Source organism: Triticum aestivum, chromosome 5A (assembly GCF_018294505.1).
Source record: "Triticum aestivum cultivar Chinese Spring chromosome 5A, IWGSC CS RefSeq v2.1, whole genome shotgun sequence".
Taxonomy (NCBI): Eukaryota; Viridiplantae; Streptophyta; class Magnoliopsida; order Poales; family Poaceae; genus Triticum; species Triticum aestivum.
In genome coordinates this window covers 516,532,744-516,548,306 of record NC_057806.1, presented here as the reverse complement: position 1 = coordinate 516,548,306, position 15,563 = coordinate 516,532,744, and positions in this window count along the sequence as shown.

Genomic DNA, 15,563 nt, shown 5'->3' with positions numbered 1-15,563 from the left:
ACCACCCCACAGACAAGACCGCCAGTCGTGCCGGCGCCAAGCCATGGCAAGAACGCCGCAACGCTACCGGACATGCCGGACATCCCTATGGCACAGGATCCGGACATGCATATGGCACAGGATCCGGACGACGACGACAACGACGATGGTACATTTACCAACGTCGATAAGTACTTTGCCGAACATGGGTACGGTGACGAGTTCTGCGGGCCTCCTTCTCAAGAACCCAAACAAGATGACCGCGATCTAGCTGGTACGGCGGAGAAACCCAATTGCAACAGGCGTCGTCTGGCGTTCAGTTCTCAGGAGACGCCTCCAGCTGCCGCCTTCACCGAGCCTCAGATAGCGGAGGTGCCAAATATTATCAGCCCCAACACGCTTAAGAAGGCGGTCTATGAGCAGAACTCGGTCCCATTACAGCAGATCAAGAAGAAGGGCCGGAAACGACAGACTAAAAAGGGCACCAGTGCGAGCCAGCCGGCACCGAGTACGATCCGTGCTCAGGACGGGCCACCTTCACCTAAGGATATCTCGAGGAGGGTGCATGTGGCGGGTAGGGCGATGCTACCGACAAATATGCTCAATGCTGCAACCATTGGTATGCGGAGTCTGCACGACACTGTTCTTTCTTTGGAGAAGCGGCGTCTCAGAGAGGATGATGTGGCATACCCGGTTTTCGTGGCCAATGTGCCAGAGGGCAAGGGCTTTGTGGATGGCGACATCAGGGGTATGATCGTCCTGTGATTTGGTGACATCTTTGCTATGTTTAACCTTCATCCGCTACACTACACCTTCGTTCGGCTGTTTTCGCTGAGTATGGAGATGCAGATCATTAGAGACAAGACCCCGGACATCATGATAGTTGACCCCTTCTACATGCGTGCCAAGCTCTTGAGCAGCGCTGGGGACCGCCAAGTCGCGAGTTCACACCTCGAAGACGTCATTTTGGCAAACCCAGATAAGGATAACTTCCTTGTGGCTTACTTTCCTGAGTAAGTCATCCCTTAACCGCCCCGTAACATATGATTTCTTAGATTTCGATCGTTCTTTTTTTTCTAACATTCTGTGTTCTGTGCAGTGACCCACATTGCACACTCATCCTCTTAAGCCCGAAATATTCCATGGCCACGTATTTCGACCCGAACCGTAACTCCAAGATAGACTACACAAATATCAAGAAAGTTCTTGATGATGTTCTCCCCGGCTACGCCAAATCTGGAGGCACCTTCACCAGGGCAGTTCATAAGTACGGCAAGCACGTGTTCACCCACAATACGACGTTCTGCTGCGTCAAGCAGCAGCCTGGTGGTCAGAAGGATGCCTACTACGTCCTCCATCACATGCGGGCAGTCGTAAGGGACAATCATCACCTTCTGCTACCAAATAATCTCAAAGATTGGGCCGCGAGCTTGTCGGCAATCCAGGACGCGGACATCAGACAAGAATTCTTTCGCATCCAGTCGGAGTTTGCGGACATCATCCATCAAGATGTCCTTCATACCTCGGGGCAGTTCTACCTCAGATATCAACCGTCCAACAGGGAGATAGACGGAACGCTACAAATGCAGGCTGACAACGCCCGCGATTTCATGACCATCACGACAGACGGCGGCTTCATCCACGCTCCTGTCCCATGAGTCGAGTCGAAGTAGTGATGCTATGTGTAGTTCTGAAACATTCATTGACTCATGTTGTAATTAAACTTTAATGAACTTGTATGTCTCTTTGGTTTGGACAGTCGTTCAACTTAGATGTAATCGATGCTATTTATTAGTAGGACCATGAATCGTGCTATTAATGTCATGTCTTGCTTTTCTCTTCCGATCCTTTTGTTGCATACTTATATATAGCTTATGTACGTATTGTCTGTTGTTTGGCTTGTGCATGGAGATGTCGTCGTATGTCGTGTACAAGGGTAAGGTTCCCGGAGTCTACGACGACTGGGAGGAGTGTCGGAGACAGGTTCACCGTTTTAGCGGTAACAGTTACAAAAGGTACACCAATAGGGCGGAGGCGGAATCTAGATACGCCCGCTATCTAGCGGGAGAGAGGAGGGAGCGTTGTTGGAACCGGATGAAGACCAGTTTCATCACGATGATGCTCATCGTGATGACCGCAGCTCTCTTCTATGTGATGGTAGTTTTGATGATCGGTATCGACTTGCAATGTGAAGACAAACTCGATACTCGCGGTCTCGAGACTTGTAATGTTTTATCTTTGTTCGGTCTTTTGAATTCGGAGACTAATATGATGAATTGTATTCGGAGACTAATCTTCTATTGTATTCGATGAATCTGCTGTTGCTGTGTGCTACTGTCTATATTCTTTCAAATAATATATTTTGTAACCTGTGCAAAAATTATAAAAGTAAAAAAAAACCTAATATTTATACTAATGGCACATCACTACAGAGTGTGCCATTAGTATGCCAAAGTATACTAATGGCGCATCACCAAACAGTGCGCCATTAGTATGCCAAGTATACTAATGGTGCATCCATCCGCAGTGCGCCATTAGTGTGCCAAAGCACATGGTTAAATATGGCCCCTGGGAGGCATACTAATGGCGCATGGTGTTATATACTAATGGCGCACTAGGTGGTGCGTCATTAGTAATAAATACTAGTGGCGTGATACTGATGGCGCACCAGTGATGCGCCATTAGTAGGCAAAACTGGTGCGCCATTAGTAGGCCTTTTCCTAGTAGTGAGTCCGCCAAGAGCGGACTGACTAAAGCCTGTGCCAGCCTTCTAATAGGCTTTGAGGTAAGTAAAGAATATGTAAAAATATTACCGCATAGACAATAGCCCCTGATGCTCTGTTCGGCGTTGAAAAAGAAAAGCCGAATAGAGGATCTAATAACATTCCCAAGAGTCTAACATAATCATGTCAATATGCGTATGTAGGCTTCGCTGCTGGCCTCCGTCGCATTGACTGCGGAGGTGGATACGCTGAAGCAAAACCTCGCGCGGTCTGAGAACGAGCTCGGCCATGCCAAGAGGCGACTCGAGGAGAGGGAAGGTAAGTAATACCTTGCGCAAGTATATAGAGAAGATGTGGTTGCAAAAAATGACAGGATCAACGTGCTATTATAGGGGCCACGACCGAGGTGGCAACCCTTAAGAAAGCACTGTCTGAGGCCGAAAACAGAGCGACCGCGGAGCGCACAAAGAGAGGGAAGCAGGAGGCGTGGGTGGAGTTGGTACAGAAAGAGCTCCAGGATCTCGTGAAAAAACACGAGAGTTTGGAGCTTGACTCAAAGACGCATGCGTCCGAGCTTGCGGCAGCCCTCGAAAGCGCGAAGTCTGCCAAGGCCGAAGCCCAGAAAGCCCTCCAAGAAATTGAAGCGATGAAGAAGATAGAGGCGGGTAAGGCATTCATTATGCAAAGCAAGCACGTGAAAGTGAATTACTTGTTACTTACCCGAGTCCGGAGCTCTCCAAGAGTATTCACAGATTTGCCCCGCAGTGCGTCTGATGCCGCCGCCTACTACCGATCCAAGGAGGGGAGCTCGACGGAGAAGGTGTTCTGGTCTCAGTATGCTGAGGCCGGACACCTGGTGCCTTTGAGCGACCAGCTAAAGCAAATGGTCGAGCTCCGCAAGGTGGCCGAACAGGCCATAAAGGGCCTCATAGTTCGGCTTTGGCCTGGAGAGGCTCTGCCTAGGAGCTACTTCGAGCTGGTGAGGCGGCTGGTGGATGCCTATCCACGGCTTGAAGTAATCAAGCGCTCCGTCTGCATCGAAGGTGCCCGTAGGGCGCTTGCCCGTGCTAAAGTGCACTGGGGCAAGATGGATGCGGAGAAGCTGGTGAAGGACGGGCCACCGCCGTGCAAGGATCATCGCGTCCCGGAAGCGTATTATGAGGGCGTCCTGAAGGGTGCCCACCTTATAGCGGATGAATGCTCCAAAGATGTAATTTTTGAGTAAACTCGCATTTGTGATCCTGTACGCTGAAAACTTGTTCATATGCGCTAAGCAACACTTTTGAATTTAAAATATTACCTTCTATGCGGCCGTTTATCAAATTTGAGAGATGGCGAGTCGTCGGCTTCTGCCCCCATGCCACGAGTGCTGGGGTGTTCGGGATAAACATGAGCACTCTTTTTCCCATTCTTGGGTCCTTCGAGGGAGGCGCTCAACACAATGAACAAGGCAATCGGACTATAATGCTTGAACACTCTCACTTAGCCATAGAATTCTGTAATTTTAAATTTGGGCAAAGCCCCTAGTGTTCGGAAGACCGAGTTCAGGGCGCTATCCACGCCTAGGCCGAACAAAGCCGACTCCTCGCTCTAAGCGGCATGAGTCTTTAGGGACTCGAAAACCTCTCGAATAGCAACCAGCTCTCGCCTCATCATGACGGCAGTTTTAGCTTTCTCTACCGAGGTGCTTAGCCCAGCTCAACTGGGGCACAATCGCAGTAGTTCTCCTAGTGCTACCTTAGCCGATATAACGGAACGTAAGGTACCAAAACATAGGAGCCGGGCAAACCCAACTATTGACCCAAGACATGATTCGGAGTCGATGCATATAATGCTATAAGTTCGGGGTGCCGCACTTGCGAAAGTGTTCGGACTTCTCACGACGTATTGTGGGGTACTTAAGCCCCTGGCGTATTTGCCGTACCAAAGTGTACGGGTGCAACATGTCATTAATGAACATATATTCGTAAAAAAAGAGTAAGGCAATAATAGACGGAAGCTATGCATTGTTTATTTAAAAAGGCTGCGATCAAAGCAGAATGATACAAATAGTGCGATACGCAAAAGATGGGACTATTTAACCTGTTCTTTCTAGGGGCGAGCTGCGGAATGGTATGTGAAACAGGTATACTACTTGTTATAGAGACCACCTTAGAGTTCCATAGTGCGGCGTAGCTTTCTGCTTCCCTGGTTGTATTGTTTATGCGGCAATTGTACTACCGGGCAAGCCTTCCGAAGAATGGAGTCCTGAAAATAAGAGAAAATTAAGAAATCGGCAGTCCCTAGTGCGGTTTAAGCCGCATTCCGGGCGTGCCGTGATGGTGCCCCTCCCCCTGTGCCCATGGTATTTCCAGAGCGTAGTTATGTACGCGCAACACTGGTTTCGCAAGTTTGCGAGGGCTGGGGTTGGGGCCGCATTGCTATGCTTGCTCGGAACGTGCCACGCGGTCTTGTTGTAGGTTACTCCGGGCGCGCTTGATGGTTTCCAGACGTTTAATGCCCGGACTGGAGAATTGCCTTGAGAGGCTGCTTTGCACTTCCGCTGCGATAGCTGCCATATGCTCCTCCGTTCGGAGAGAGCGTTCGGTGTTTCCATTGACTGTGATGACTCCTCGAGGGCCTGGCATCTTGAGCTTGAGGTATGCGTAGTGCGGCACCGCATTGAACTTCGCAAATGCGGTTCGCCCGAGCAATGCGTGATAGCCACTCCGGAATGGGACTATGTCGAAGATTAAGTCCTCGCTTCGGAAATTATCCGGATATCCAAAGACCACTTCAAGTGTAACTGAGCCTATACAGTTGGCCTCTACACCTGGTATGACGCCTTTAAGGGTCGTTTTAGTGGGTTTAATCCTCGAGGGATCGATGCCCATTTTCCGCACTGTATCCTGGTAAAGCAGGTTCAGGCTGCTGCCACCGTCCATAAGGTCTCTAGTGAGGTGAAATCCATCAATAATTGGGTCTAGAACCAATGCGGTGAATCTGCCATGACGGATGCTAGTGGGGTGGTCCCTTTGATCAAAAGCGAACGGGCAGGAAGACCATGGGTTGAACTTTGGGGCGACTGGATCCACCGCATAGACGTCCCTTAGCGGACGCTTCCGCTCCCTCTTGGGGACGTAGGTTGCGTATATCATGTTCACCGTCTGCACTTGTGGGGGAAAACTTTCTGTCCACTGTTGTTCGGCGGCCGGGGCTCCTCCTCGTCATCGCTATGTAGCCCCTTGTATCTGCTTTCGGCATTTAACTTGCTTGCCTGCTTGAACAACCAACAATCCCTGTTGGTGTGATTGGCTGGTTTTTCGAGGGTACCATGTATCTGGCATGAGCGGTCGAGTATTCGGTCCAAACTGGACGGGCTCGGAGTATTTCTTTTGAATGGCTTTTTCCACTGACCGGGTTTAGAGCCTCTGAATCCGGCATTAACTGTCGTATCCTCAGTATTGTCGCCGTTAATGTGGCGCTTTCGCTTGTTGCGACACGACCTGCCACTGCTGTCCTTGGTATCCGAATTACCAGGGCTCTTGGTCATGTTGTTGCTGCGAGCTAGCCAGCTGTCTTCTCCCGCGCAAAAGCGGGTCATAAGTGTCGTGAGGGCTGCCATAGATTTCGGCTTTTCCTGTCCTAGGTGCCGTGCAAGCCACTCGTTGCGGATGTTATGCTTGAATACTGCTAGGGCCTCTGCGCCCGGATAGTCGACGATTTGATTTTTCTTGGTTAGGAATCGTGTCCGGAATTGTCTGGCCGATTCCTCTGGCTGCTGAATTATGTGGCTAAGGTCATCGGCATCTGGTGGTCGCACATAAGTTCCCTGGAAATTGTCGAGGAATGCGGTTTCCAGGTCCTCCCAACAACCAATTGATTCTGCTGGCAAGCTGTTAAGCCAATGTCGAGCTGGTCCTTTAAGCTTGAGTGGGAGGTATTTGATGGCGTGTAGGTCATCACCGCGGGCCATGTGGATATGAAGGAGATAGTCCTCGATCCATACCGTAGGATCTATTGTGCCATTGTATGGTTCGATGTTCACGGGTTTGAAACCCTCGGGGATTTGATGATCCATTACTTCATATGTGAAGCATAGTGGGTGTGCGGCGCCTCTGTATTGGGCTATATCACGACACAGCTCAAACGAGCTTTGTCTACTGTGTTCGGCCCGGCTGGATTGACTGTATCCGGAGTGACGATTACCGTCTCGTGCCGTGGGGCGCCCACACGATCACTAGATCGATCTTGTTTGCCTTGCCTTGTCTTCCAATATATCTCGCAGGTCTGGCGCATTTTCCCATGCCTTGGTACTTTTTGAGCGGCGCCGGGGTGCGGCTTGAGTGGAGGGCCGAGAGGCCTCTCTGTCGTGGCCACGGGGTGGCCGGTCGGCCGCATCATGCGCTGGTGATGTAGGTTTAGCTGCTTCCTCCTCTAATCGGGGTAGCAACCTGCGCTTTGGGTAGCTCTTGGAGGGGCGTTCGAGTTCATACTCTTCGGCCGCAAGGACTTCAGTCCATCTGTCGGCTAGCAAATCTTGATCAGCTCTAAGATGTTGCTGTTTTTTCTTATGGCTGCTCGCCGTGGCCATAAGCCTGCGTTTGAAACGCTCTTGTTCGGCGGGATCCTCCGGCACGACAAATTCGTCGTCGTCGAGGCTTGCCTCGTCTTCGGAGGGAGGCATATAATTATCATCCTCGACCTCTCTGTCTGTCGCTCTCTCATGAGTGCTGGCTTCTCCATCCTCCTGTGCTGAATCTTTCTGGAGGTGGTTGTCTTCGGCACCGTCCAGGGTGTAATTATCTCCCGTGCCGGAATCACCATTTTTGCATTGGCGGTATTTAGAGCGGCGCCGCTGACGCCGGCGCTTAGGCTGCTTCTTGGAGGGGTCATCCTCCGCTGTTCCATCGCCATTGCCTTCTTTTGGGGTGTCCACCATGTATATATCATACGATGAGGTGGCCTTCCAGTGCCCTATAGGCGCTGGTTCTTGATTGTCTCCTGCATCGGCGTCCATACCGTCGATGTCTTGAGAGTCGAAGTCGAGCATGTTGGTTAAATCATCGACAGTGGCTACAAAGTGGGTGGTGGGTGGGCTTTGAATTTCTTCATCATCCGCATCCCAACCTTGCTGACCATAGTCCGGCCAGGGCTCTCCTGATAAAGAGAGAGACTTTAGTGAATTCAGAATATCGCCGAAGGGCGAGTGCTAAAAGATGTCCGCGGCAGTGAACTCCATGATCGGCGCCCAATTGGGTTCGATCGGCAGGGCGCGGAGGGCTCGGAGTCTGGAGAGGAGTCCGGCTCCTTGGAGTCACGGGCTTCGCAGAGAATAGGGCTGGTGTTCGGCTCGATCGCCGTAGAGATTGTAGCCCCTGAGGCGGTGTCCAACCACCCATCCTTGATTGGCGCAGTTGGCTCTGAATTAAGGGTCGAAGCTGATGCGGGTGCGGCCTACAGGGCACTGTTCGGAGGCAGAGCTAGATCATGTGCATCGTGATAGTGCGGCGCGCTCGGCTGCGGCTCGAATCCGTCAAAGATCAGTTCTCCGCGGAGGTCGGCGGTGTAGCTCAAACTTCCAAATCTGACCTGATGGCCAGGGGCGTAGCTTTCGATCTGCTCCAGATGGCCAAGCGAATTGGCCCGCAGTGCAAAGCCGCCAAATACGAAGATCTGTCCGTGGAGAAAAGTCTCACCCTAGATCGCATCGTCGTTGATGATCGGAAGAGCCATCGGGCCTAAAAGTGACGACACAGAGGAACTCTCTAGAAAGCACCAATGTCGGTGTCAAAACCGGCGGATCTCGGGTAGGGGGTCCCAAACTGTGCGTCTAGGCGTATGGTAACAGGAGACAAGGGACACGATGTTTTACCCAGGTTCGGGCCCTCTTGATGGAGGTAAAACCCTACGTCCTACTTGATTAATATTGATGATATGGGTAGTACAAGAGTAGATCTACCACGAGATCAAGGAGGCTAAACCCTAGAAGCTAGCCTATAGTATGATTGTTGTTCGCCCTACGGACTAAAACCCTCTGGTTATATAGACACCGGAGTGGGCTAGGGTTACACAGAGTCGGTTACAATGGTAGGAGATCTACATATCCGTATCGCCAAGCTTGCCTTCCACGCCAAGGAAAGTCCCTTCCAGACACGGGACAAAGTCTTCAATCTTGTATCTTCATAGTCCAGGAGTCCGGCCGAAGGTATAGTCCGGCTATCCGTACACCCCCTAATCTAGGACTCCCTCACTCGGCATCGCCGTGTTCGGACGTCGGATCCGTACTATGTTCGTCGCTTGTAGCTTCATCGTGCTCCGTCGCCGGGGCAATGTGGTCGTCGTTTCCTCTGGAGTCGACTGGAGTGTTGTTTTCTCTTGCGTTGTTATCGTTGTTTTTGTTATGGCGGGACTTGGAGCGGCCCCGCTGACGTCAGTGCTTAGGTTGCTTCTTGGAGGGGCCATCCTCCACCGTCTCTTCGCCATTGCCTTCTTTGGGTGTATCCACCATGTATATGTCATGTGATGAAGTGGCTGTCCAGCGCCCTATGGGCGCTGGATCCTGTTCGTCTCCTGCATCATCGTCCATGCCATCGATGTCTTCGGAGTCAAAGTTGAGCATGTCGGTTAAGTTGTTGACAGTGGCTACTAAGTGGATGGTGGGCGGGCAGCGAATTTATATATCATCCGTATCCCATCCTAGCCGGGCATAGTTTGGCCAACGTTCTCCTGACAGGGAGAGGGACCTCAAAGAGTTTAGCACATCGCCGAAGGGTGAGTGCTGAAAGATATCCGCGGAGGTGAACTCCATGATCGGCGCCCAGTCGGATTCGACGGGCACGGATGTAAGCGGCTCGGAGTCCGTGGCCGGAGGTGAATCCAGTGGTTCGGCGACACAGCTCTCGTGAGAGGTGAAGTCAGTATCCGGCTCTATCGCCACTAAGAGTGCAGCCTCCATGGCGGGTTCTATCCCTCGGCTCTCGGGTGACGCAATTTTCTCCGGATTAACGACCGGAGTAGTTGCAGATGCGATCTCCCGAACACTGTCCGACGACAGAGTTACGTCATGCTAGTCATGACTGTGCAGCGCACCTGACACGGGCTCGAATTCGTCGAAGATCAAGTCTCCGCGGATGTCAGCAGTGTAGCTTAAGTTTCCAAATCTGACCTAATGGCCAGGGGCATAGCTCTCAATCTGCTCCAGATGGCCAAGAGAATTGGCCCGTAGTGCGAAGCCGCCGAATACAAAGATCTGTCTGGGGAGGAAAACCTCACCCTGGACCGCATCGCTACCGATGATCAAAGGAGCCATCAAGCCTTATGGTGATGACACAGTGGAACTCTCGATGAAAGCACCAATGTCGGTGTCAAAACCGGCGGATCTCGGGTACGGGGTCCCGAACTGTGCGTCTAAGGCGGATGGTAACAGGAGGCAGGGGACATGATGTTTACCCAGGTTCGGGCCCTCTTGATGGAGGTAATACCCTAAACCCTGCTTGATTGTTCTTGATGATATGTGTATTAAAAGATTTGATCTACCACGAGATCGTAGAGGCTAAACCCTAGAAGCTAGCCTATGGTATGATTGTATGTTGTCCTACGGACTAAACCCTCCGGTTTATGTAGACACTGGAGGGGGCTAGGGTTACCCAGAGTCGGTTAAAAGGGAGGAGATCTACATATCCGTATTGCCGAGATTGCCTTCCACGCCAAGGAGAATCCCATCCGGACACGAGACGAAGTCTTCAATCTTGTATCTTCATAGTCCAACAGTCCGGCCAAAGGATATAGTCCGGCTGTCCAGAGACCCCCTAATCTAGGACTCCCTCAGTCACGCTTAGCGCCGATGCGGGAAAGGATATCCGTTGCTTGATTGTTTTCTTGAACCACATGGTGGAATTTGAGGCCCTCGAACCAAGCTGACATTTTGTGGATGGCGTTGCGGTAGGCCGCCATTTTTGGGTCCTTGGCATTAAAGTCCCCATTTAATGAGATATTACGAGACTGCCATCCGAAGACCATGCAACATGGCCTCATATTCTGCTGCATTGTTGGAGTCTATGTATAATATTTGGAGTACGTACTGGATTGTTGGGGATGTCAGGACGCTGCATTCTTGGAGTCTGTGTATAATATTCTGCTGCATTGTTGGGGATGTCAGGACGCTGCCTGCCCCCAGACCAGCCAGCATCTTAGAGCCGTCAAAGTGCATGATCCAATTGGAGTACGCGTCGTACTCTTTAGGGAGTTCGGCTTCGGTCCATTCGGCGACGAAATCAGCCAGTACCTACGGCTTAATGGCTCGCCGTGGTTTATATGTTATGTCGAACAGGAGGATCTCGATAGCCCATTTAGCAATCGGCCCGTGTAATCGCGGTTATTTATTATGTCGTTGAGTGGTACTTCAGAGGCCACCGTGATTGAACACTCTTGAAAGTAGTGTCGTAGTTTTCGGGATGCCATGAAGACAGCGCATGCTATCTTTTGATAATGTGGGTACCGTGATTTGCATGGAGTGAGGACGGTGGATACGTACTATACCATCTTTTGAAGAGGGAACTTACGTCTGTCCATCTCTCATTCGACGACGAGCACTGTGCTTACAACTTGGTGTGTTGCAGCTATATATAACAGCATTGGTTCGCTGACATTTGGCGCAGCCAAGATTGGGTTGGTGGACAATACGGCCTTTATTTCTTCCAATCCGGCCGTGGCCGCATCCGTCCACTCAAAGTGTTCGGCGCGTCAAAGTAGGCGGTAAAAAGGTAGTGCCTTTTCTCCTAATCGAGAGATGAAGCAGCTTAAGGCAGCCATGCATCCAGTTAACTTCCGGATTTGTTTGAGGTTGCATCGGCTGATTTAATGACCACATCGTCTACGTATGCCTCCACTGTTTTGCCGATTTGTGTTTCCAGGCATGTCTGAATCATGCGTTGATAGGTTGCACCGATGTTTTTAAGCCCGAAAGGCATCATGTTGAAACAGAAGGGGCCGTAATTCACCAGTGTGCCGAATACCACATCTAGTGTGATTTTTCCTACACATCATGCCTCCCGGCTAGGGATGATTCCTTTGAAGGTCGTGCTGCTTTGCTCAATGCGGCTCTTGTCTATTTCAATTTTTCTAAGAGTTTCCTCGTAGATGAGGTTTAATCCACTGCCACCGTCCATGAGCACTTTAGTAAGCCGGAAGCCATCCACAATTGGACTAAGGACCAGAGCGGCTGGTGCTCGGGCTGTTCGGAATTGAGGTTCGTCACTGGCATTGAAGGTTATGGCCATGTCGTTCCATGGATTTATTTTTGCAACGTGGCAGACATCGGCAAGGCCGCGGACTGTTCGTTTGCACCTATTATTTGAGGCGAAGGTCTCGAAGACAGTCAATACGGTATTGTTGTTTTCCACCTGATGGTGCTCTGCCGTATTGTTGATGAGGATATCCTCGTCACTCTTGGCCACCTGCCAGAGTATCCAACATGCTCTAAGGCTATGTGTTGGCATGGTATGCTGTACTGTTAATTTTGCATGGCCCATTGAGCCATCCCTCCAATACTGTTCTATGCCCTGTAATGGGTTTTTGCTTCTTTGTAGTTGGATCGGGTGACTTACGAGGGTACACCCTTTTAGTTCGGATAGGGGGTTTAGTGAGAGCTGGAGGGTCCTAGAAATTTGTTTGGGTTTTCGAGGCGCTTTCCATCGCACAGTACTTCCGTACTATGGCCGCCAAGTCAGCAAAGTGCGCTATGTCACGGCGACTTATGGCGTTGAGAATTCCCTTGTCCGTGCAATTTTTGCAAAAGAATAAAATTGCATCTTCCTCGCGACAATCCTTGATCTTGCTCATTACAAGGAGGAATCTGGCCCAACAGTGATGTACTATCTCTTGGGGCTCTTGTCTAATGTGGGAAAGATCACTTGAATCTGGGTGCGTGGGTAGATTTAGGTCCAAACCCTGACCCGATCTGAGACCCAGGGGCAGAGGGGTTTTCAAGCTTGGCAGTTCAGACTCCAGGATGTTGCCCAATAGTTCTGGCCCATTGTCTGATTCTAGGTTCAAAGCTTGGGCCATGTCCTCCCATGGACAGGTGTCCGGCTCGGAGAGCTCGGGAATCCAGACATAATTTGACCTCAAAATAGAGGAAGAATTCCTAGACTGCTCCTCCACCACCGCTATCTGATGGGTGACCGGCGGAGAGTTAATCTCCCTTAGGTCGGGTTGAAGCCCGATCCGATCATAGTCCGTTGCGACTCCCGGGGCGGCGATGCGATCCAAGAGCTCGTTCATAGAAGAGAGCTCTATTGGATCCATCTGCTCGGCGAATCCCGAGCCCACGTGGAGGCTGTTTTTGATGACCCGAGAAGTCATCATCGGTGCGACAGCCGGAGGGGCGGTCATGACAAAGCCGTCTAGTCGGAGAGTTTGGCCTATAGCCAGGGCTACCCCCGAGGTAGTGTTGTCCTTGCCAATAAGACGAGCCATCAAGCCTTATCGTGACGGCACAGTGGAACTCTCAATGAAAGCACCAAATGTCGGTGTCAAAACCGACGGATCTCAGGTAGGGGGTCCCAAACTGTGCGTCTAAGGCAGATGGTAACAGGAGGCAGCGGACACGATGTTTACCCAGGTTCGGGCCCTGTCGATGGAGGTAAACCCTACTTCTTGCTTGACTGATCTTGATGATATGAGTATTGCAAGAGTTGATCTACCACGAGATCGTAGAGGCTAAACCCTAGAAGCTAGCCTATGATTCTGATTGTTGTTGTCCTACGGACTAAACCCTACGGTTTATATAGACACCGGAGGGGGCTAGGGTTACACAGAGTCGGTTACAAGGGAGGAGATCTACATATCCGAATTGCCAAGCTTGCCTTCCACGCAAAGGAGAGTCCCACCCGGACACGGGACGAAGTCTTCAATCTTGTATCTTCTTAGTCCAACAGTCCGGCCAAAGTAGTCCGGCTGTCCGAGGACCCCCTAATCCAGGACTCCCTCCAGGACAAGCAGGAATTAAGCTTGGGGATGCTTGATACGTCTCCAACCTATCTATAATATTTTATTGTTCCATGCTATTATATTATCTGTTTTGGATGTTTAATGGGATTTAATATGCTCTTTTATATTATTTTTGGGACTAACCTATTAACCGAAGGCACAGTGCCAGTTTCTGTTTTTTTGCATATTTTAGAGTTTCGCAGAAAAGGTATACCATACGGAGTCCGAATGGAATGAAACCTTCGCGATGATCTTTCTTGGACCGAAAGCAATCCAAAGGACTTGGAGTTGAAGTCTGGAATGCCACGAGGTGGCCACGAGGCAGGAGGGCGCGCCCAGGGGGTAGGCGCGGCCCCACCCTCATGGGCCCCTCGTAGCTCCACCGACGTACTTCTTTTGCCTATATATACTCTTACACCCTAGATCAATCAGGGAGAGCCATGAAACCACTTTTCCACCGCAGAGACCTTCTGTACCCGTGAGATCCCATCTTGGGCCTTTTCCGTTGATCTACCGGAGGGGGAATCGATCACGGAGGGCTTCTACAAAACACCATTGCCTCTCCGATGAAGTGTGAGTAATTTACCACAGAACTACGAGTCCGTAGTTATTAGCTAGATGGCTTATTCTCTCTCTTTGATTCTCAATACAAAGTTCTCCTTGATGTTCTTGGATATCTATTCGATGTAATACTCTTTTGCAGTGTGTTTGCTGAGATCCGATGAATTGTGGATATATGAACAAGATTATCTATGAATATTATTTGGTTCTTCTCCGAATTGTTATATGCATGATTTGATATCTTTGAAAGTCTCTTCGAATTATCGGTTTAGTTTGGCCTACTAGATTTATTTTCTTGCAATGGGAGAAGTGCTTAGCTTTGGGTTCAATCTTGCGGTGTCCTTTCCCAGTGACTGTAGGGGAAGCAAGGCACATATTGTATTGTTGCCATCCAGGATAAATAGATGGGGGTTATAGCATATTGGTTCATTTTATCCCTCTACATCATGTCATCTTGCTTAATGCGTTACTCTGTTCTTATGAACTTAATAATCTAGATGCATGCTGGATAGCGGTCGATGTGTGGAGTAATAGTAGTAGATCCAGAATCATTTTGATCTACCTGACATGGATGTGCTGCCTATATTCATGATCATTTCCTTAGATATCTTCATAACTACGCTCTTTTCTATCAATTGCTCGGCAGTAATTTGTTCACCTACCATAATACATGCTATTTGGAGAGAAGCCACTGGTGAAACCTATGGCCCTCGGGTCTCTTTCCTATTAGATTGCATCTCTTTTATTTACATCAGATCTCGTTAACTATTTTACAATCTTTACTTTCCAATCTATACAACAAAAATACCAAAAATATTTACTTTACTATCTTTATTAGATCTCACTTTTGGGAGTGACCGTGAAGGGATCGACAACCCCTTTATCGCGTTGGTTGCATGGTTCTTGATTGTTTGTGCAGGTACTAGGTGACTTGTACGTTGTCTCCTACAGGATTGATACCTTGGTTATCAAAAACTGAGGGAAATACTTATGCTACTTTGCTGCATCACCCTTTCCTCTTCAAGGGAAAACAAACGCATGCTCAAGAGGTAGCACTATCCGACGCTACTGGCTACATATATACAATATAGGATCTCTTTCAATTCCCTAACATCTAATGTCAAATTCCAGATGGTATTCTCCGGCTTTATTTATGGCGTGGTGCAAAAAGAATACTGCCAATTCCTCTTGAATTGCTCGTACGCGATCTTGTGGTAGGAGTTCATTCCGCATCTGCCACATCTAATTTGAAGAAGGGGGTCAATATATATATAGATATATGAATGAAACTCAACACAAATGATGGTAATAAAATAAAATTGTGAATAT